We start from the raw sequence: 24,266 nt of genomic DNA, 5'->3' as shown, positions 1-24,266 counted from the left end.
AGCAGTTTCTTTTGGTCGAAAGACTAATTCTGTTATGTTAAAGCCAAAATTTGGCCGAAGATAAAAATAACTTCGTATTCTTGTATTAATAAGAACTTTAGTTTCAGTGCCGCCAGTTTGGCGAAGAGTGAGTAAAGTAAAAATTTATTTTTCTCTTATTCATTTTATGGTAAATTGTAAAAATCATATGTATTAGAATTTTGTAAATATACATAAATACTTCAAAGTTATGTAAAAGTAGAATTTAGTCTAGAAGCATAAAATTTTAGATGCTAAAAGTAAATGCTCAAAAGCAATGAATTCAAATTTAAATATTAAACTGTAGATAAAATCATGCTTTAGAGCGAAAGCCTGCATGTCTAAAGATGAATGAGGGGGAAGATTGAATGAATGTGTTTTGTAGGGTTCTCCACCTACACTTGAATTTTAAGAATGTTAAAGTAGCTCATCGAGTTGTAGAATGTCGAGTAAGTTGTGTCTATTTGGTCATTGAATTCTAACAAATCATTCTGGTTAGGGGAAGTGTTGCAATACTAAAACACGAATATTCCCGTTTGACACCACACATGTGGAGATCCAGGATAAAGTTGAATTCATGTTTGAATACTTGAATGAATGTGAATTATGCAGAATAAATCATTCAAAAACAAAAACTTATTCAGTGTCAAGAAAGTGTAAATTATTATGTATTTAGAAAGATACTGGTAATCTGGAAGGAAGAGAACAAATTGCTTGCTGAAGTCCAGGAAAGGTTGCTGTAAGAAGAGAGAATTAAAATAAGTATCTACAGAAATTTATTCTACCTTTTGTGACATAAGATTTTTTTTATGTAAACGAGATTCTTAAAATTTAGTTCAGAATTGTAGAAACTTCTCAACAGGTCGTTTGTAGGACCTGCTTCCAAGTTTTCCAAATTCTGGCAGCGGCAAATGTAGAGTTTATATTTATTTTAACTAACATTTATTTTAAGTTTAAACTATTCTTCCTGTCAAGCCTTACTTTCCCCTGGAATTGCCAATGCCAGAGTATGTAAATTTTAGTAGAACGCGCAAGGATTCAAATTATCAGCGGAAGTATTCTGAGTTAAATAGAGAGGAAACGAGTTCGAAAGTGTGCTTTCTTGCTTCACGTGTGTGGAGGTGGCTAGTTAGAAATTGAAGAACCACGCGTTTCGGCCTGTGTGCTTGCCTTGGCAAATTGTTAATCTTTCAACGTAATATTCAGAGTTTGCTGAATTATCAGCGGTATTTTAGAACGCGGTGAGGTTAGTTACGTTTAGAGAGCCTCGTAGTTAGTCACTTGTTATTATCTCTTTTTAGTTTCTAATTTTTATTTTACCGCCGGGTCGGCGTAGTTTGTGAGCGTCAAGAGCACGTATTTGTAACTTCTAAAGTTGAATAAAAGGGATTTTAACCCTTCTCATGACTTTGGTCTATTTCCAGTTCTCAGCAGTCACCACTTTGTTGTGTGCAGGTTGGAAGCGCGCAACTTTACAATCTGACTTTCCTCTTATGGATGACTATGAATAAACGTATAAATTAACAATTGCAATCGATTTTAAGTATTTAAGTTTTCACCACTTTATTGAATTTGTCCAGGCATCTAAATTCATTAACTTTCTCCTTTCACTATTAACCTTTATAAAGAAAATTATCAGAATCAATTAATAAAATTAGAATTTTTATCTTTTTAGTTAGAATTAATGCTTTGAACTCAAATATTAAAGAGTTTTATTGAGATTTTTTTTAAATGTGATGCTCGAGATTTAATTTTAATCGTTATCTCTCATACAATGAGAAAAATGAGAAATTTTCATAATTACTTCTTATTCAACGGCATACGTGTTTTATTGCCAGGTTCCTAGACAGTTCTTTTTCAGAGTCGCAATTTAACTTTAGAATAAAATGAAATTTATAATAAAGTCTTTAAAACAAAATAAAGTCTTATTTTTATTTCCTTCTCTACCATATTATCCTTTCAAAGGTATTCTCTTTGACTTCTGTAATTTATCAGTCTGATAATTCCGTTTCCTATTTACATATGTTTACAGATTACAAAGAATCAAGATGTTTCAGCAGTGGCAAAAAATGATCTCACTCTTTGTTTTCTGGAAGAACTTTTATCAGTTTCACAAAAGCAAATTAAGCGAACAGACAGGAAAGTGTTCAGATGGATGTAACGTTGCACCCGTTTAGCATCCATTTGTAAGAGTAATGGATGATGCATCCATTTCTGATAATGCCAGAGAACGAAATAAAGTGCTTACTAAATGACTATTTTTATGAAACGAAAACCGACAGTCTCTGGAATAAATGATAATCCTTTTCAATTTAGTGATTATACAAATTAAATTAAAATGCTCACAAAATTTTCAATTCCCTGATAGCACCTGCTAACAAAGTGTAGAGAATATAGAATTAATAAAATGATTAACACATAATTCTGAACACTTTCACACGCAAAAAAGAAGAATCGCATTAAATTTACTAAAAAAGAGCCATAAAATGTTACAAATGCGAAAGCAATTTTTATCTTTTTTAATTTTTATCTTTAAACAAAATGTTACAAATGCGAAAGTTAAGAAATTATGGCAAAACAATTTTGCGCTAATTATTTAATTTAGTAAATGCCGTTTTGCACAAGCTTATAATTGTATCTCCTCATGTGACTGTTGCGTTGACAAGGGAATGAATTCCGTCTTTGTGAAGATAACAGAAAACCAGAAATTGGAGTTGGGGCTATAATAACGCCGTCTTTAATGTAGGAAATAAAACATGCATTGCCTCCTGTTAATAAATTTGAAAAAGAGAAAAATTGGTACTAGAATTAATCAAATCAAGAATATCTTCACATAATAATTATACGGAAGAATTTTGGTAATTTAACAAATGAGGTATAATTTACATGATTTTGGTTAAACTGAATCCAAATATGTGGCAAGTTTAGACTAAGAGGTCATGCTTACAATTGGCAATGAGCGGAAGTAAGCGAGAAGTACAGCTAGAAAAGAAAGTGTATGGGTCCGAGCTGTAGAAGCAGGATATAACGATGGCGTGGGTTTTAGTATAAGCATGGTAAAATTGGTCTGTATAGCCAAGCCATCTTAAAAGAATATTTCATTTTAGAATTTACAGTGCGAATCCGACTTAAAATACACACTTTATACTCAAGAAAATAGCAAGGTAAGTTGATTAACATTCAGTCTAGCTACACAAAGGTGAAACAATCGGCTATAATATTTACGTCTTTGACACATGTCAGTGTTAAAATACTGCAGTTTACTATAGGAAGGAAGGTAAACACACTTGTGCTGCATAGGAATTGTAAATATATTAAATCCCCAGTTATAATGATCACAAACACATTCGCTTATCTTTCAAATCATTATAACTGTGTTCATGAGTAAATAAAAGTACTCTTTATCTCTGATGTCGGCATTAAGTCATAATTTTCTATATTATGAATGCAATATCGGTGTAAAATTTGAGGCTCTAATAGAATACTCTAATGCTTTATCAGCCTTGCTACGTCGCCAATTGTTTTTTAGGGTGACTGACATCTTAAAATACTTATTCCAAACGTAAGTTTAACACAGATGCAAACAACTCACATCTTAGAAGATGATCTTCTGCCAACTGTATACAAGAACGGCTCCAGCATCAACGACAGATTCAGATGTGTCTTTGTCTGTAGAAAACAGGGCAATGCGATCATATAAAAATGGAAAGGACATCTCAACTCTCACAAGTGCTTCCCAAACAGACGCAATAGCAATAGCCAGTGCACTCAAATACATCGCTGCAGAAAACATGCACCCTCCACTCATTTACACTAACAGAATGTCTACATTATGCGCCATCATCTGCAACATGCATACATTCCCTAATTATCACCGAAATAACTGCAGCGACATCACATCCATCTATATTGGATAAAGGCGACAATAGCAACGAAATCGCTTGCAAAGGAATTTACCAGTAACAACAATGTCGACATCCAAGATATTCCACTACCCCGTTCATATCTCATAAACTAAAGAGAAAACCATTTGGCAGGAAGAACGGAATACCTTCTAATAGTAACGCACAAATTATCAAATATTAAAAATACATATACACCAAAAGATTGTCATTCCACAATTAACAAGCTTCATCAGTAGTCATGTACCCTTCCGAATATATTTCTACAGATCTGGGATTTCAGATACATGTGGCAAGTAAAGTACCCTGGAGCATTAAGTTACAAAGTGTTTTATAATAGAGGAGCTTCAAATAAAATTTCCAAACAATAATCCGCAAGAACTCAGCAGATGTTTAATTAATGAACATCAATTAATACAGACAATATTATAGATAAAGAGTAGGCTCTGCTAGCAGACCAATGTTGAACAGTGAAAAAAACAATGTTTGCTCCTTAATAACTCACGGCACAACCATTTACTGCAACATTTATTTTAAAGTATAACGGTATTTCTTAGGCAGATAATATGCTAAAGAAAATTTTATACATCATATATCACAATCTCTGTAGTACAAAAGCACATAAACTGATCTGATTTGATTCATAAACATGCGAACTGATGCTTCATGTTTCGAATATGAACTTTTTTTACATATCTCCCATTCTAATTTAGCTCTTTGCGCATAATAAGGAATCGAATATGTCACTCATACGTCAATGCATTTAACTGTATATACGTAATGCATCTCAATATATTGTATTGTATTGTTTATTTATATGATTGTTCTAAGTTACTGTTCATAATCTGCCATTGTAAATATATAAAAAAAAATCTTAATAACATTCAGTGAAACATGTAACCTACAAACGTTATAACTGCCTGCCGCAAGATAAGACAGATTCTCTAGCAGATACAGGAAATTCTCTAGCAGATACAGTGCCTTTCCTCACCTACTGCAGGTTCTTGCCTCCGTGTCGAGCTCTGTCGGGGTCGACAATCGTGGACTTGGGGTGAAAACGACTAACCTACGGGAAATAGTAGGGGCCACGGTCTTCCGTCAATAGTTATGCATATCATATAAGAACTAATGATTAAATTCTCATTGAAAATGGAAAATTTATAAAAGTTAATTTTTTAATCTAGCTTCTCTTCCGTTTTTCTTGCCGCCACTTCTTTTTCTCATTTATATCAATTTGATAATAAGCAAAGAAATAACAAAAAACGTGATCATTTAAAATTGTTAGATTTCGAAATTTTTGTATGAAATTAATCGTAAAAATGGAAATAATATAAAGTTGATTAAATCTATTTTGAATTAATATTATTATTGAATAGTTACGTTTATTGGCATTCATAAGTCAAATAATTTTATTCTGCAGGGTCTATTAGGTTTATTTGTAGCAGGAAAAGTAAGGCATCAACTATTAGCTCGCTGTTATTTGAATCGTGAACCGCTTACACGACTTAAAGCGTGGATAGAGAATCCAATAACATTTTACAAGTTACCTTCGAAAAAAAATTTCTTCAACAACATTAAACGGGAATTAACTTTTATAGAACTATCAAAGAAATGTTTCAGTTATAAACAAGATAATACACCCTATGTTAAGCATAATTTTAAACTTTGTGAAGAATAATCAAAATGCATCGAGCAATTCTGCAAAATATAACATGCCTACAGATTAATGTATAAAACTAAATGAGTTTCACAAATATACATTAAATAAAATATTTCAAAAGGGCAATTACTTTCTGGTAATGGAAATACTTTAAAGCGGTTTCAGACTTGAATGTAAACGTAATTGGAAACTTTATTGACTCAGCGTCGTTAATAATTTACGCGTAATTTATCAATAGATAATTAAAATTCGATCTATTTGCTGTCAGTGGGGTCTTCAAGGTTACATAGAAGCCGCCATTTGATAAGATTAACTATTATTAATGTCAAGTTGTAAAGAAGCGGAGCGTTTTCAGTTCGCATCAATTAACATTGTCGCCCCGTCATTGTCTTCGCTTCGAAATTTACGCAGTATTAGCAAAGTGAAATGAAAATGTAAGGCTACAGAAATTGTTAAACAATATGTTTTTTAACGGCACACATTCTTCCTTTTTATTTAATATTTTTATTGATTATGCAATAACTGTTTCAACTTGTAAGAGTTATCTACTTTTGCTTAATTAGAAATCTCATATTTGCATTTTGATGTCGTATAAATAAATGCAAAAGTTAAACTCAATAACCTTTGCAAGACAAACTACGTTAATACGTTATGCATATTTTACAGAAACGAACCTTCTTATTATGATTATACAGCGTGTTCATAAAGAACTTTATCTGAAGACCCTTAATTACAGTATTCTTGGCTGTACACATGAATAGCGATCGAGAAAATATTTTTAATGATGGAAATATGCATCCTGGGAGATTTCTAAATTTAAAATATCAAGCTTTTAAAATTAGGAAATCTAATTTTTGTCTGTATAGGAATTTAAAGTAAAATTTTAATTCTTAAGTATGCAAAGAGTGTTAATATTTTACGAGGTATTTTTCGTAATTTTTTTCCGCTGTTCTTCTTCCTGTGTACACAGCGATCTGTTTTCACATAAAATGCTTCAGAGAATTGCACAAAAACGACATCGAGAGCCACATCTGCACTGTGTGCTCGTTGTCTACCAACCTACACTGGTGTGGAAAAGTTAAGAACGAGACAATTTTTTTCAATATAACTTTGTACAATAGCTTTTCAAATCAACACATTTAATACCGTAAGATCCCCAATACGTAAGGACATGAGTAATGTAAGCAACACTTATTGAAAGAGAAATCAGAGGGATAAAAAGAAGCTTTATTGAAAACGTAGCATGGAGCGCAATGCGACTGAAGGCCGAAACACCCCTGTGATGGGTGTCCAGCAAGAAACATCCGGTCTTTAATAGGGTATATGATCTCCCCTGACTGCTAGGCAGGTTTCACAGCGTCTGCCCATGCTGAGAATGAGAGTGTCAATGAGTTGTTGAGGCATTGCTGCCCATTCGTCTTGCAGCGCCAATCGAAGCTCCGGAATCGTTACTGGTGGTAAGGTACGAGCTGCCAAGCGTCTGCCTAGAAAATCCCATACATGATCGATGGGATTGAGATCCGGAGATCGTGCCGGCCAATCCATACGTTCAATATCCTCCTTCTCTAAGAGCTGTTCGGCAGCTACTGTGCGATGACATGGTGCATTGTCGTCCATGAAAAGGAACTGCGGACCCATAGCGCCTCTAAAAGGACGCACATATGGAAGAAGAATCTCGTTACAAGAACGGGTCCCGTTGACTGAACCTGCGTCGAAGATGTGAAGGTCTGTACGACTACCAAGCATGATGCCTCCCCAAACGAGAACACCGCCACCTCCATACCTGTCCCTTTCAATGATGTTCGAGGGATGATTGCGGCTTCCCTGCTCTCTCCAGATGAGTATGCAATGAGAATCGCTACTCAGACTGAATCTGCTCTCATCTGTAAAGAGTACTCGTCCCCATTCATTATCTCTCCAATTCCGGTGTTCCCGGCATCACAGAGAACGCCTTCTCCGATGGGCAGGCGTTAGAGGTACACACCGTACAGGGCGTCGTGCAAACAGACCACCACCGTGCAGTCTTCGGGCCACGGTAAAACGCGATATCGGTCGTCCAGTCGCCTGTGTCGTGTGTCTAGCGATTTCTCCCGCTGTCTGCCGCCTGTTTCTTCTGGCCTGTAAGGCAATATAGCGGTCATCTGCGGGTGTCGTTCCTCGTGGACGACTACTACTAAACCCCCGGACAGCTGTTCTTGTAGTTTGAAATTGTCTCCAAAGTCGTGAAACGATACTGTGAGCAATTCCGAACTCTGCAGCCACACTTGTCACACTGCGGCCTTCCTCCAACTTCCCAATGATTCGATCTCGGGTAAAAGCATCCTGATGTCGTCTAACAGATTGATTATTCGCCATTTCTCGCTGAGGCAGCAACTCGGTGTGAATTTAACTGCTATACGGCGTGCAATCTCTTTGCCAGAAATAAAATACTGATCTTACACCGACAACATGCTTTATACTACTCAGACACTCCCCCATTACGTCTACCTGCATATCTGCGCATGTGCTACCGTACATCACCTTACTTAATCTCCTGATTGGGCTTTCTGTCCGCTCTGCCTTTTCGTTCAGCTGATATGCTAATTTTTCGACTTCGTCCTTAATTTTTGCACACCAGTGTATATCATTGTTCTCTTTAGCCTCTTTGCGGTATATTCCTGCAGATATTTTATCGCAATTTCTTCCCTTCGTGCCAGATTCCAAAAATGCTATTTCAAAATTTAATTTAAGGCAAAGAGTAACACGAATTGCCTAAAAAAAACATTTGAACTTGGGATACAGCAAACAGAACTCATACGTTAAAGGCTAGTACGTTGCATGACTGACGAATTGTTATGCATATCTTCAAGAATGGTTATTCGCATTCTGAGAATTTGGCTACTTGTACTAAAGTGTTTACGATATTATATATGTGCCTTTTTTTCACGCCTTCGGTGAAGTTTTACACTCATTCTGAGAAAATAAATCTCAAAGCGTTGCACACTGGTCACACAAAAATTGACCAAGATATCTAATTTCAAAGTTTTGGAATATTTTAGATCTTTTTTTTTTTTTTTTTTTTTTTTGTTAGAAATGGTATTCCTTGAAAGGTAATTTCAAAAGTGAATTAGCATAATTCGAGGTTACCTTTTTGCCTTTTAATCACATTTATTCATTATATTACTGAATATTAATTATAATGTGATTTAGTGGTATCTGTGTATCACCATTATCAGTGGCATTTGTTATCATAAAAAATTATTATATTTGGTATGTCGAAATCAGCTTCAAACAAGTACTTAAATTTCAAATGTTCAAAATACATTAATAGCATAATTTTATGCGTACTTATACGTGTATACATTTTTATTGACTTGGGATAATAATCATACTCATATAAAAAGAATTTATCAGAGTAGAAATATTTTTGCTCTTGAAATTTATACAAATAATGTTATGAGATGGCTTGTCTCAGAACTGAAACCTAAGTTAAATGTGTCAGTCAATTTTCCTCGTATGGAAACCAAATGTTTTCAGTTTTACTGTTTAGAATGAGTGTAAACGTTTCCTAAATATAACTGCTGAGAGTGAGACACAGTATATCAAGTTAGATTTTGCAATTAATATATTTAAGAAACTATGATATGAATATTTTTCTTATTTAAAATATTTTTGTAATTTATATATACGTTACTATTTTTATTTATGCTTTTGTAATTTTCATAACAGGTTTATGAACATCGGTTACGAAAATAAATGCCACAATGATATTTATGGGTACATTGTACATTAAATTAACTGTCTTGAATTACTCTGTGAATTTTGTTTCTTTCAAAAGCTAAATAAATGCATATTAACGCTTTATCTACTGAATGTTTCTGCATTAATGTCTTAATAGAGACATTTTAAATTTTTCAAAAATCACAAAGGCTCTGATCATTTCTCTAAATCCTCAAATTAAATACAAAAAATGGGGAACTCAACTACAATTTTATTTTTTTATTAGATGTCTCAATATGTTTTATCAATATTTCAAATAATTCTAAATATGGGCTGAGAAGCATAAAAATTAAAATCTGCTGATTTTTTATAATTATATATATCATTCCTTTATTTTTTTGCTGTTTATAAACGCTACTGTTTCTCCGCAGGCTACATTCTTTTTTCCAACAAATATATTGTTGCGTGCATACGGGTTCGTAATAGGTTGAATGCAGAAAGGTCCAATAGGCTAATAAAATTTACTTTTATCAAATGAAACACCTCAAAGTTCTGTAATTATCCACAGAAATACTTAAAGGTACTCACAGTAACGGAGCACAATCACTAGTTACATTTCAAATTACTAATAATGTTAAACAAAACGCAATGTACAGCGTATTTAAAGAGAAAGGTAACTCGGAGATATCTCAGTTCACACTGAACTAACAACGCGCAAACCCCAAACTGAGAGCAGATGCTTTCTCAGGCTGGTGGCCCTGTTTGGCGATTCTCGTCAAATTTGGAGACAAAATAATTCGCCGAAACCGTTGTCAGCTTGGCGATATCTCGCCGAATTACCGAGATACCCATTTACCCAATGTAATTGCCCCTGTATTCTTACTTTTCCGGCATAGCTCGTCTCCAAAAATTGTTCATGTTACGTTACGCAGCAAAATATAACAATTTCGTAAATGATTGCGCTAAAATCATTCTATATATCTATGCACAAAATTCGTAACAACAAAAAATCCTTTTTTCCTGCGATGTAGTATATTACTCCTAAAACTGATTGCATCAGTTTATTACTTAATAGAACTAAGATTTATTTAAGCTGATATGCGAGATATTATTGTACAGAAAATACCTTTACGAACTCTTCTCAATACCGTTCAGATGGAAATTTATATATCTAAAATATATAAGCTAGGCTAAGAAAACTCTATGTATTGACGTTAGATAGATAGTTCTCTACTTTAGTTTTCACATTTTGGCTACGTTTCTGTGAGTTTTCGTTACTAGAGTATTTGTAATCTACTCAGTTTTCAAATGTTACAACTTCACAAGAACAATATTAATATGGCATTTATGAGAAGCTTACAGGACTTACAATTTAACACGTGGACTAGGACACGTGGAAATGTATTATGAGTTTACTAACAAGCTTTTATTTGGTTTCTTACGGTATAATAATGTGATGATCATAGAAAGTTTTTTTCCCTCGTTCCTTAGTCTGTAACAAAACCATAGCGTCTCAGAATCTGTAACAAAAGAAACCGATCTTTAAAAATAATCATTTGCACTTTTTATACCAGTAAGAAATGATTTTTAAATCAATATTTCATTCAATAAAATTCTGAAAAGAAAACTAAATAATGAGAGCTATAAAAATTTTTAATAATTTTTGGCATTTACAGTTTTAATTGAGTAAATAGTTTTAAAATAAGTACTCTTGAAAATTCATGCTTAAAAATAAAATGCTGTAGCTGTTAATAATAGTTAGAATTAAATTAAAATTTTCAAGAAAAAAAATTGAAAAAGAAATTGAGTGCAAGCATTCTTTTATACTTCATTTCCATAATATTATTTCCGTGATTTGCTCATCAGTTTGTGAAAGGATAAATCCCCTGCAATCTAAGAGTTTCATGCAAAATCGAACCCTCAACGAACGGGCTGACAGTGAGAGTGTATTTTTTGCAGATTTTTTCCTTAGTAAAATGAATGTGAGTTACTTTCTCTTTAAAAGACCTTCACGAAAGCACCATTTTCCTTGTGCAGATATGAATATAGCACTTTTTCATTGCCAAATGATCCAATTCACCTCTTTCTAAAATACTGTTAGCATCTCAGAACACTTTTACGGGTGCCTCACGATTTTACTTTAAGTCTCATATAACGAAGAATATTTTGATAGCAGAAATAGTCACATATAACCAAGAATACTTTGATACCAAATATATTTCTTTCTTTCTTTCCAATATAGTTAAAAGTGTGCAACTTGAAATGTGTGTAGCTTTAAATGTTTTAATTTTCCTTTTTCCAACCAACAGAAAAGACTGAATTAATAAAGAAAGAAAAACACTAACTCTGAAAGTAGGAAAATTGTAATTAACATAACAACGAAGAATGAGAATGCATTTTCCATTTGCGATTTTCCGATTGTGTAAGATAATGTTTAACTTAATTTAATTTATTTTTGATAGCTTTGACTTCAGATACATCAATATTCACAGAAATATGACAATTGTCAACAGTTTGACAGCAAATCATACATATTTCTTATAAAATTTACAAAAATTGGCAAATTAAGTTATGTATTTCTATTGAACTTCATGTGGAATATTATTCTGTGATCTATTCATTAAACAAACCTCAGAACTATATTTTAAGTAGTTTAAAGATTAAATAAAGAGGTGTGCGAAAAGTAAATATTAAACTGAAAAATGCTTTCTGTTGAATTTAAAAAAAATAAAGAAAGAAATCTATGGTTAATACTGTATTGTCACCGATAAAGTAAACGTATTTGAAGAATTGTTAAAAAAATAGGCAAGTTACAAGAGAAGGGTCTCAAAAGTTAATTTCAAAATTCACTGTATGACCCAAACAAGAACTCAGGCTAAAATTTAAAAAAAAAAAAAAAAAAAAAAAAAAAAAAAAAAAATGTAAATTTTTTAGCATTATTGCCAATTCTTGACAACTCTTTATTACACAGTAAAATATTAAAAAGAAATTCTGCTCAATATGACGGAAAATACCTTGCAATCATCGACTCATTCTCAGTTTTGGGGAAATTTTGGTAATTAAAAAGAAGCAGTATTTTAATTTCTTTTAATCAAAGCCTCAGTTTTTCGTGCTATTATTACATTGACTTCTTATCCTTTTAATGTTATCGCTTTTTAAATTGCAGTTAAATTCTTCTCTAAATATAATAAACATTTTATTTTAAATTATTTTATTTTAACCAGTCTTTATGCAAATTTTAATTGTAAGTCATAATTGAAACTAAATCAATGAAACATAAATTGAAACTAAAACTTATTTGAAACAAATATGCCTAACGAAATTAAACCTAAAGTTCTCTAAGGTTTAAGAAACTGCAGAAACATTATACTGCGAAAAGAACTGAATATGTGCTAGACAGTATCATTTCAGAAATGATTGAACCTATGCCAAGTCACATCTTAAAAACAAAACCGAAAACGCGGAAAGAGTAATGACTAGGCTACACTCCCAATAAGTGATTCCGATCAATATTTATAATTTCCATGATTCTTTAACACCAAATATCTTGAGCTGAGCCCATGAACTTTAGCTATGATCTTTTAATAAAAAGACCTCAGCTCAGTAAAATCTTAGCTGAAACAAAATCCTTACATAACAAGAAACAAACATTTCATTATATTAGCAAAATCAAGCCACTTGTGTGCCCCTTCTTAAATTAACATGTAAAAAAATGTAAATTTAAGATTGTTGCACACATGTTACTTCTTAAATTAACATGTAACATGTGTGCAACAATCTGAAATCATCAATCCCCCCTATTGGATGTACGTTAATGAGTTCAACAGTTTGTATTATGCAACTTTGCTTATTCTTACGTAATTGCCTTCTTATATTTGAATGTAACAACTCCACTGTATAACCTCAATGTTTTCGTTAAGAGGAAAAGCCCATAGTCAATTCGAATTTCTTTTCAAAACTTTTACATTCCTCTCCCGATATCCAATATCTATCCTCGCCACACCTTTTGCGACTTCATAGGGATGTCAAATTCTAGTTGGTTAGTGTATTGGCTCAATACCTTTTCGATTATGTAGTGAAGTGTCTGGCGTTCCATGCACGTTTATCTGTTTATCTGTATAATATTACCAACTTCAGACAACACATAGACAGTGATGTTAGCAAACCCATTTGCCCTAATCCCGTAAATGCGTTCATGCTTATAAGTGTATGGTGTAATGTAATGTAATACACGAACGTGTGTACGACAAAGGGGATTTAAAATGAAAGGGAAGCCAAAATTCCTCTCGATTGGTTGGTGGTAGAGGAATAGGGTAGGAAACCCTTGGGCCACCCCGTGGTGTCTTTTTTAATAAATTGGGGCAGTTAACATTTAGCAAAGCCCTTAGATACCTAATGTTCCATCCGGAATGCAGAGGTGCCGGCCTTGCTCCAGGATTGCTTACCTACATATGAGCAGCCTACATTTTTTAAAAATCAAAAAACAAAGAGATATACAATGAAGACCTAATATGTGTTTAATATTAAGACACAAACACACGCCGAATAAGTACTAATTCACAAGTCAAAAAACAAAAATCAGAGTTAATTTTCAAAATTTTCACAGGACTAGATTCGATGGTTTTACCTCAGCTGCAAAACCGCAAATAAACAAGATAGGAAATAATGATTAGATAGGATAAGAAAGGCTGGACAAGAATAAGAAAGTGGCGCCATCTGTTGGTGAAACCATAACTAAAACATAGTCTCTTTAAAGGCCAAAGGCAAAGATGGATTGGAAATAGGATCGTTAACAAGAACAGAAAGATTTTTTGAATGTGAAATGCCTCTAGAAAATCCAGTTCTTCAATGGAAGATGTTTCTTGAATAATTTTGGCAGCAGAAAATTTGAAAGTGTGATTTTCGGACCAACAATGTTGGGCAACAGAAGACTTGTGTGTTTCCTTTTACTAACATATGCCTCATGTTCCTTGACGCGAAATTGTAAGGCTCTCTTAGTTTGGCCAATGTAAATTAAACCACACTAGCAAGGAATCCTATAAATACCCCAGGAATTCATATCCGGAATGGGGTCCTTGAGTATGGAACTCGGAATTTTATTGATGGGAGAATAAACACCCCGAAGGTAAATTTCTGCAAAATATGTGCAACTTTATAGCTAATTGATGGAAAGAAGGGAATGACAACAGAATTTTTATAATCTCCTAAAACAAGAGTGTGCCTTTTAGTGTGTTGAGATGAGAATTTTTTAACTCCTTGATTAATAATGTTGGGTAAAAAGACCCTGTCAATAGCTATTGCTTTTAAATAATTTAGTTCTTCATCAAGGGCTAGTTTGGAGAGCAAATTTGAAGAGTACGGAAAACATAGGAATAAACTGAAGCTAACTTTTGTTTAGTCGGATGACATGATTTAAAGTGTGGTGGAAGGCAAACCGATGAAGGTTTACGGTAAACCGTAGTACTGAAGTTGGATGTGTTACGTGTGACTAGAATGTCGAGAAACGGAATAGAATTGCAAGTCTCAAGTTCAAAAGTGAATTGAATAGCAGGATCAATAGAATTCATTGTTGAAAGAACTTTATTTAAATCATCTTTATTACCTTCAAACAGGGTAAAAGTATCGTCTACGTAGCGGAACCATGCCGGGAAGTTTAAAGTTTCAAACAATTTTGATTCATAATAATGCATGTAGATATCAGCCAGGATGGGACTGAGAGGGTTTCCCATGGCTAATCCCCCAGTTTGCTTATAATATTTATTTTGGAAAACAAAATGTGTTTGTTTCAAACAGAGTTGAGTGAGAGAAATTAGCTCATCAATTTCGATACAAGAGAAATGAAATTCGCGAAGTCTGGTTTCTAGACATCTTAATGCACCCTCCACTGGAACATTGGTGAATAATGATTTTACATCAAAAGAAACCATGAGTAACTTTCTAGGAGAAATGATGTTTTAAACCTTTTTTACAAAATCTATTGAATTTTTTATGGTGTAAATGTTATTGTCTAATAGAGTTGAAAAATCTAGAAACTAAATATTTAGCTAAGGGATACGAGGCAGTACCTAAATTTGATATAATAGGGCGAAAAGGAATACCACTTTTATGAATTCTGGGAAGAGCATATAATCTGGCACAATTCGTAACAGATGGGATAAGCGAATGTTTTAAGTTTCTTGAAATGATTTGCGAAGATTTGATCGCAGTTTTTATTTTTGACAAGTCCGAAGGTGAAGGATCTTTAGGGATCGGATTATATGGTCCTTCGTTTAAGAGTTTAGTGACACCATCGATGTAAGTGTTCTTATCCATGACGACTATCTGACCACCTTTGTCGGCTTTTGAAATGATGATATCCGGGTTAGAATGAATTTCGCGCATTGTAGCTTTTTCTCTGAAATCTCGCAGTTAGATTTGGTTTCAAAGGTTTATTATTGAATTTCACATTATGAGCGATAAGATGCCTAATCATTTCTTTCTCTGAATCTGAAACTTTACTGAACTTGAAAGCTTTTTCGATAGGAGCCAAAATCTTTGGAATCGAGGGTTTACAGATTTGTGAGAAGTTAAAATTATATTTTAGAATTCTCTCTTGTTCTTATGAAAGACTAATATTAGAAATATTAACTATTGGCTTGATGTTTACAATGGGAAGATTTTTTGAACTACTTGAACTGGAAGACTGTAAAAGAAGTTTTTCGAATTTAACTGCAAGGGTGGTTTTATGACGGTAAACTGAATTCTCCGTTCTAGACCAAGACTTTAGTTCAAGGGCAGCGAATTTTGGATATGAATTAGAAAGTTCCAGATGAAGCTTATAGAGTTCACGTTCAATTTTGGACAATTCTTGACGTGTATCCCTTATGACGGACCGAAGTAAGGCAAGCTTGCAATTTAACAGAATTCTTGAAACGCGACTGGAAGGTTTTTGATTAGATTTAATTTGAATAAAATTGGGGATCAATTTTTTACATTTACATTTAAGTAAAAATTCAAGATGATTCAGGAATTTTTGCCGTTTCAGGCGTAATTTAGTGAAACGATTAACGAATGAAGGCATGATAAACAATGCAGAAAATTAAACTAAATTAACTAAGCAATAATAAAGCACACACAAAACAGCAGAAAAATCCCTCACTGTAATGAATAAAAAAACAAAACATTTGTAATTAAAATACATGAAATCAGACAAGCAATGCACAATATCCAAATACACGAAACATAAACAGAACTTCAAAATTTCAAAAAAGTACTTACCGAAACCCATGCAATCACAAAATGGCGGCCACACCACGTGCAAGAAATAAGCCTGTTTGGAGCTTCTATAATTAAGACACAAACACACGCCGAATAAGTACTAATTCACAAGTCAAACAACAAAAATCAGCGTTAATTTTCAAATTTTTCACAGGACTAGTTTCGATGGTTTTACCGAACCACCATCCTCAGCTGCAAAAACGCAAATAAACAAGATAGGAAATAATGATTAGATAAGATATTTACACCATAAAAAATTCAATAGAGTTTGTAAAAAAGGTTAAAAACATTTCTCCTAGAAATTTACTCATGGTTTCTTTTGATGTAAAATCATTATTCACCAATGTTCCAGTGGAGGGTGCATTAAGATGTCTGGAAACCAGATTTCGCGAATTTCATTTCTCTTGTATCGAAATTGATGAGCTAATTTCTCTCACTCAACTCTGTTTGAAACAAACACATTTTGTTTTCCAAAATAAATATTACAAGCAAACTGAGAGATTAGCCATGGGAAGCTCCCTCAGTCCCATCCTGGCTGATATCTACATGCATTATTATGAATCAAAATTGTTTGAAACTTTAAACTTCCCGGCATGGTTCCGCTACGTAGACGATACTTTTACACTGTTTGAAGGTAATAAAGATGATTTAAATAAAGTTCTTTCAACAATGAATTCTATTGATCCTGCTATTCAGTTCACTTTTGAACTTGAGACTTGGAATTCTCTTCCGTTTCTCAACATTCTAGTCACACGTAACGCATCCAACTTTAGTACTACGGTTTACCGTAAACCTTTATCGGTTTGTCTTCCACCACAGTTTAAATTATGTCATCCGACTAAATAAAAGTTAGCTTCATTTTATTCCTACGTTTTCCGTGTTCTTCAAGCTTGCTCCTCCAAATTAGCCCTTGATGAAGAACTAAATTATTTAAAAGCAATAGCTATTGACAGGGGCTTTTCACCCAACATTATTAATCAAGCAGTTAAAAAATTCTCATTTCAACACACTAAAAGGCACACTCTTGCTTTAGGAGAATTTAAAAATTCTTTTGTCATTCCTTCTTTCCATCAATTAGCTATAAAGTTGCACATATTTGGCAGAAATTTAACTTTCGGGTTGTTTATTCTCCTATCAATAAAATTCCGAGTTCCATACTCAAGGACCCCATTCATATGAATTCTTGGGGTATTTATAGGATTCCTTGCCTGTGTGGTTTAATTTACATTGGGAAAACTAAGAGAGCCTTAAAATTTCGTGTCAAGGAACATGAGGCATATGTTAGTAAAAGGAAACACACAAGTCTTCTGTTGCCCAACATTGTTGGTCCGAAAATCACACTTTCAAATTTTTTGCTTCCAAAATTATTCAAGAAACATCTTCCATTGAAGAACTGGATATTCTAGAGGCATTTCACATTCAAAAAATTCTTTCTGTTCCTGTTAACGATCCTAATTCAAATCCATGTTTGCCTTTGGCCTTTAAAGAAATTATATTTTAGTTATGGTTTCACCAACAGATGGCGTCACTTGCTTATTCTTGTCCAGGCTTTCTTATCTTATCTAAACATTATTTCCTATCTTGTTCTTTTGCGGTTTTGCAGCTGAGGATGGTGGTTCGGTAAAACCATCGAAACTAGTCCTGTGAAAATTTTGAAAATTAACGCTGATTTTTGTTGTTTGGCTTGTGAATGTGTTTAGTATGTTGAAGGTATTTTGCAAGATGGTTTGTTAAATTGCCTTAATATTATAAACTGAGAGAAAACTAAGCAAACAGTTTTTTTATTTAACTATTGAGAACCAACTATTTGTATAAATATCACTTTTTTGCGTTGTTTTAATATTAGATTATATATAAAAGCTAGGTAATACTTTTAGATGATCATTTTAAGAGCAAGATTTTTTCATACATCCGAGAAAATGCAGAATGCTTGTCTGATTATTTACAAATCCTTGGCTTTCAAATACATTAAAATAATGTCCGATAAGGCAAATTAGTTTCAAAGATTTAATTTTAATATCTGATATTAAATTTATTTGGCTGTTCTGAAAAATGGATGTTTTTTAACTTCATATTTAAAAAATTTTCTCAATAGCTATCCCGTTCTTAAGATTAGCATCTTTTTAAGAAACTACTTGAGTTATTGAAGTAGTGCATGAAATGCAGATTGAAACACCAATACCAAATTTGCTTTTTTGGAATCAAATTTCGGGGTAATAATTTAAAATTTAAAATTTTAAGTTTATTTGTGCCAAAAGTAAATGTCCCCTTATTCTGTAAACATATGTATGGAAAATCGTGAATATGACGTTTTTATTTTACACAATGAGGATTCAAGGACAGGGAATGTAATTTTATTTTTTTTCCGTCAGTTAAATTTCTTTTAGGAGAAGAAGCAAATTAATTTACTTTGACACGACTGAAAATGAAAGCTAACAAATGACACATCGTAAGAATCATTAATCCAATTTCTTGTCCTTGAAGAAAATTTATGAATACTAGCGTAATTTTTTCAAATGGAAGTTGCGTCCCCCAAGTGTCCGCAAGATTTATTTCTCAGAGCATTAAAATCTGCATTTATTGTTTACTTGTTTTTTAAACTTTTTCACTTAGTTATTTGGTTATGTTTTTGGTGCTATTTTGGTAGACGGTTGCACGGATTTTGGCGATTTTTTTTGGCGAGCGATACAATTTATGGTAAACCCATTGCTAGACAAGTTATTTATGGCAACCGATACTTCGTTGTCATTTTACACGTATTTACAAAATAATGCGTTTTATTATGCATAAATAATGTGTTTTAAATATTATTTATGGCTTCTAAATTTTAAAAATCAATTTAATTTTGATTTTTTATTTGAAATAAAAATTTCATTGTTTACGACATTTTATGGAATTTCATGTTGTGGATGATGTAATGAATGAAGTCACATTACTTTAAAAGTAATTGGTTTTAATATCTATAATTTAATCTAATGTTTTAAGCATTATTTATGGTGTTAAATATTAAAATACAATTTAATTTTTAATTTTTTTAAAAAATGATTTATGTTAAATTATACATTTAATATTATTATTAAATGTATGGTTATTTAAATAATTTTAATTCTATGCGTGATGTAATCAGCTCCCTGATTCGTTACTGAATATTTTTGCATTACCGCGCCATTTGAAAATTTTATAATTCATCTCTCCGAGTTCCTTATATTTCAAAGTGAATGGATATGTCCGTTTCGAAGATGAATGTTGTTATTGGTAATTACCAAGAATTATTGGTATCGGAATCAAAAAATTGTCCTTTGAGACCTTATTTTGGCCGACCTGGCTTTCCTAATCAAAGATTTATTTATAAATTGATACAAGGGTCAGAGGAAATTTATTTTAAATTTTTGGAGGAAACCTCGCTAACTGCTTCTTCAATGAAGTGCGAGAGATGTGGATGACAGATGAATATCGTTAAAAGAGCCGATTCTGAGAACGGCCGTATATGGTATTGTAGTCATGGTATAGAAATAACCGATGTAACGGTAAAAAAAAAAAAAAGTATTAGACATTCCTCGTTTTTTACCGGCATTTTTTTTTCATTGATATCTAAATTATAATTCCAATTTTTTGTGGTACTTATCAATATACGACAGGTAAAATACTCAAAAAGATGTAAGTACATATTTTTCTTTTACTTTATAATTCAATTTTTATTAAAAATTAATATACTGTTTTAAAAAATTGCGTAGATATTTATTGCCACATATGTTTTAATGTTAAATAATTATATACTGGTCTTAAACTTAATATGTTAGTAAAAATCCTTTCCTTATTTCAATATAATGAATATTGAATCTTGTAGGAAGAATAAAGCTAATTTTTCAGAATAAACAAAATACTTTTATTTAAATTTTAAAACAGAACAAAAAAAAAAAAAAAATAAATACTGCAGCTCTAAACTATCAAAATTTTAAACTCTTAACTACTGCTGTTAAAACTCTTACAACTATTAAAATATTCAAAATATTAAAACAAAAAATATATAAAAATATTCCGAATCCTCCTCTCGTTGCCACACCGTAAAATGCAAGTTCTTGTCCTATTATTTATATTTCACGTTCTCTTTAAGTCACGATCTTTACAAGTCATGATCTTTACAAGTCACGATCTTTACAAGTCCCCCCACAGGAAGCACATTCGTCACCGTAGAGACAATGTTGCTCAGAGTTCATTGAGAGAGAAAGAGTTAACAGCTAACCTTGACAAAGCATCAGCATTCCCACGTGAACTTCCTTTGCTGTATGTCACAGTCATGTTATACCATTGTAACGCTAAGGCCCAACGAGACAGTTTAGCACCATGAGGGACGCTTTGTGTCAAGTAGATGAGGGGATTGTGATCAGACACAATCTGCACTTTGGCACCGAAAATCCATGTGTCAAATTTTTTCAAGGCTTCGATGACACAAAATGCTTCTCGTTCGATGGTTGACCATCGTTGTTGACAGGGCGTTAATTTCCTGCTGAAAAATGTTATGGGCATTTCTTTTGTAAATGGCTTATGTTCATTATCATTCTCACTTATGGTAGGCAATCCTAGTAGCTGTTGTTCCTTATCATCTTTCTTCTCTTCTATCTTTCCAATGGCTTTGTCGAGTAGCTCCTACCATTCATCAATTGTTTCAGCTTATCAATTTCTTCAAATATGGGATTTCTGTGCTTGGTGAAAGTCCTATAAACTAAAAATATCTCAGCAATTTTTTCTTCTTCTTTTTCTAATAATTCTTCATCAACATGATGTAGATCGTCTACCTCGGACTCGGGCTCTTCTATTAATTCAGCAATTCCTTCCGTTTCTTTCTCGTCTTCCAGTTCTTCGATGTCATCCGAATAACTTTCTGTTCAATCTTCCATGTTTTCACCCTTGAACTTGAAAGGTTTCTGTGGTTTTCAGTTTCATTGTGGATGACATTTTCCTTTTCAGTTTCAACTTTTGTTGTATAATCCACACTTTCTTTTTCATCTCCCAGTTCAACAGTATCTATGCTGTCCTTATTGTACTTTTTGTTTCTGTTATCATCCAGAATTTCTTTTTCAGTAAATTGTAATAGTTCACTGTTATCTGAAAGTTTATTTTCAGTTTCAAGATCTGCAGCTTCTGTGTGATTTACATTTTCATTTTCAGTTACTAAGTCAGCTTTCACACTTTCCTTATGGATTATTAAGTCATTCTTTTTATCATCTACTTTTTCCTTCTCGTTTCCAATTTCAGCAATATATTCTTTCTCTTCTGTGTTCTCATAATCAAGATTTACTTGAGTTTTACTTTCATTGACAGTTTCGTTTTCAACTGGGATTTCAGTCTCACCCATAAATTTGTTTTTACTTTCAGGTGGAATAATTTCTACATCTGCTATTTTGCTGTTAATTAACTTTTCCTCTTTGAGTTCATCTTCTTTTTCTACCCTCTTAGTTTCTTCAGTTATAATTTCTTCCTTGTGTGCTTCCTGTTCAACAATTTTATCTTCTATCATTTCTGTTTTCTCTATTTTTGTAAAGGGCAGTTCTTTACAACTTTCACAGAATTTTTTAACATCTTGCTTAATAGTAGGCCAAAAGAATGAGTACTTGATTCGTTGAATTGTCTTTTTCTCACCGAGGTGGCCGGCAAGAGGGATTTCGTGTGCCATTCTTAGGACTACCCTTCTTCTTTCTAAAGGTAACACAACTTGCTTAATGTTTTCACCACAGATATATTTGGAATGAAGTAATATGCCATCATCGAAAGTATATGAATTTTTATTTTTATTTGCCCATTCAAAGCATTTTTTCAGAGTTTCGTCTTGTTCTTGATGTGTCTTGAATTCTAGTCTTACTCTATTCGTTGTTTTCCCAGACTCTATGTCTTCTTGGGAAAGCTAATTAACAACAGCCAAATTTGTAGTATTTTCTTCAACTGGTAACGGTTTATCATCTGTATCTTTGTACTCTAAGGGGGATGCATCCCAATGACGATCACAGTTCCACAGTTCGATATTTCCACAGAGTGTTTCATAAGCTGAAGAACTCAATAGCAAATCGGTAACTAGCTTTTTTGAAACAGCACACGTAATGGACACTCTACCGTGAAAATCATCGTCAATTTTCATCTGGAAAATTTTTAGTGGAGTAATTTCGTTTTCACCAAAAGCAGAAGATATCTCTATTTTACTTTCTCCTTCGCAAGGTATGTTGTCAACCAATTTCTCACGGACTACTGAGATTTGTGCTTCCGTGTCTACGATTCCATTTAAAATAATATCTCCACATTTAACTTTGACAAGTTTTAATTCATCTATGTTTCTAGACACGTCCACTGATTTTGAGACAGGAATAGAGATCTTGGCAGTTAGCACTTCTGGTTTTTCTTTTTCTGTAAGGGGTGCTTGTGTTTGTATTAAGTTGTTTTGTGCTGTTGCAGAAGCACTTCTTGGTATCCGATTTTTGGTACATAACTTAGATGTATGACCTTCCTTTCCACAATTATAGCAAGTTAGTTTGAAACTAGGCTTTTGTGGTTCGTCACTCTTACGGGATTGGTACACTCTTGGCGTGTTTTCAGCGGACAGCGATTTATTTCTGAAAGCTCTTTCTGGAAGTGGAGAATGAGGTTGCCATTTTTTATTAGTTCTGTATGCTGATGGATTACCACCAGTCCGTTTTGAGATATTACGAACACTGTCATATTCGTCAAGTTTATCAGCTAATTTGGTTGGAGAAACGAACTTCGCCCAGTCGTCAAGAAGATGGTCTCTTACTTCATAGGGTACTCTTTTCTTAATTTGGTCAGTAATAATCAAGTCTTTTAACGCGGCAAAATTTGTGATTTCAAGACCATTGATCCATTCTTCAAAATAACTTGTAATTTCGTAGCAAAAATCTCTCCATGATTTTTCAGCGCTCTTTGGTGCATCACAAATTTTTTTCTAAAGCTTTCAGAATTTAATTTAAATCTCTTCAATAAAATGCCCTTAATGTACTCATAATCTTCAAAATTTTCTTCAGATTCCCTACCAATTAATTGAATGATTTCAGATGGCATTAAAGTCAATAAACATGAAACCCAATCTTTAGGATAAATCTTTGTCCTTTTAGCTTGTCTTTCAAATAAGGATAAATAAATCACAATATCATCGTGTCTTAAATTGAATTTGGGAATAAGCTTAATTAAATCAAAATTATAATGTCCATTTTCATTTGTTGGTGGAGTTTGTGTTAGTCGAACACGAGATTCAATTTCGAGTTTCCTCAATTCAAACTCCATTTGCTCTCTTTTCTGCTGTGCTTCTAATTCTTCTTTCCTTCGTCTTTCCTCAAGCTCTTCTTTCTCCTTTCTTCGCTGTTCCTCAATCTCTTCTTTCCTACGCCTTTCCTCAAGCTCTTCTTTCTCCTTTCTTCGCTGTTCCTCTTCTTTTCTTTTCATCTCTTCAATAATCGTTAAAAACACTTCTTTAGCAAATGCTTCATCATATGTATCAATTTGAATTATTTCATTTTTTATCGCCACGATTTTCATACGTGGATCTACTTGAATTTCTAATTCAGCAGCTAAAGCCAGCAAATCCTCTTTTTTCCCACGTCCCATAAAAGCCATGTCTCGATTTTATTCAGACAATAGACTCTTAGTTTTATATATATATATATATATTAAAAAAAAAATTCTTTTCTTTTTCTATTTAAATATAATTCACAATGAATTTAATTTTA

Source organism: Stegodyphus dumicola, chromosome 4, assembly GCF_044657685.1.
Source record: "Stegodyphus dumicola isolate Sdum_Otavi_A_Nest chromosome 4, ASM4465768v1".
Lineage (NCBI taxonomy): Eukaryota > Metazoa > Arthropoda > Arachnida > Araneae > Eresidae > Stegodyphus > Stegodyphus dumicola.
Note: the sequence above shows the minus strand (reverse complement) of the source record.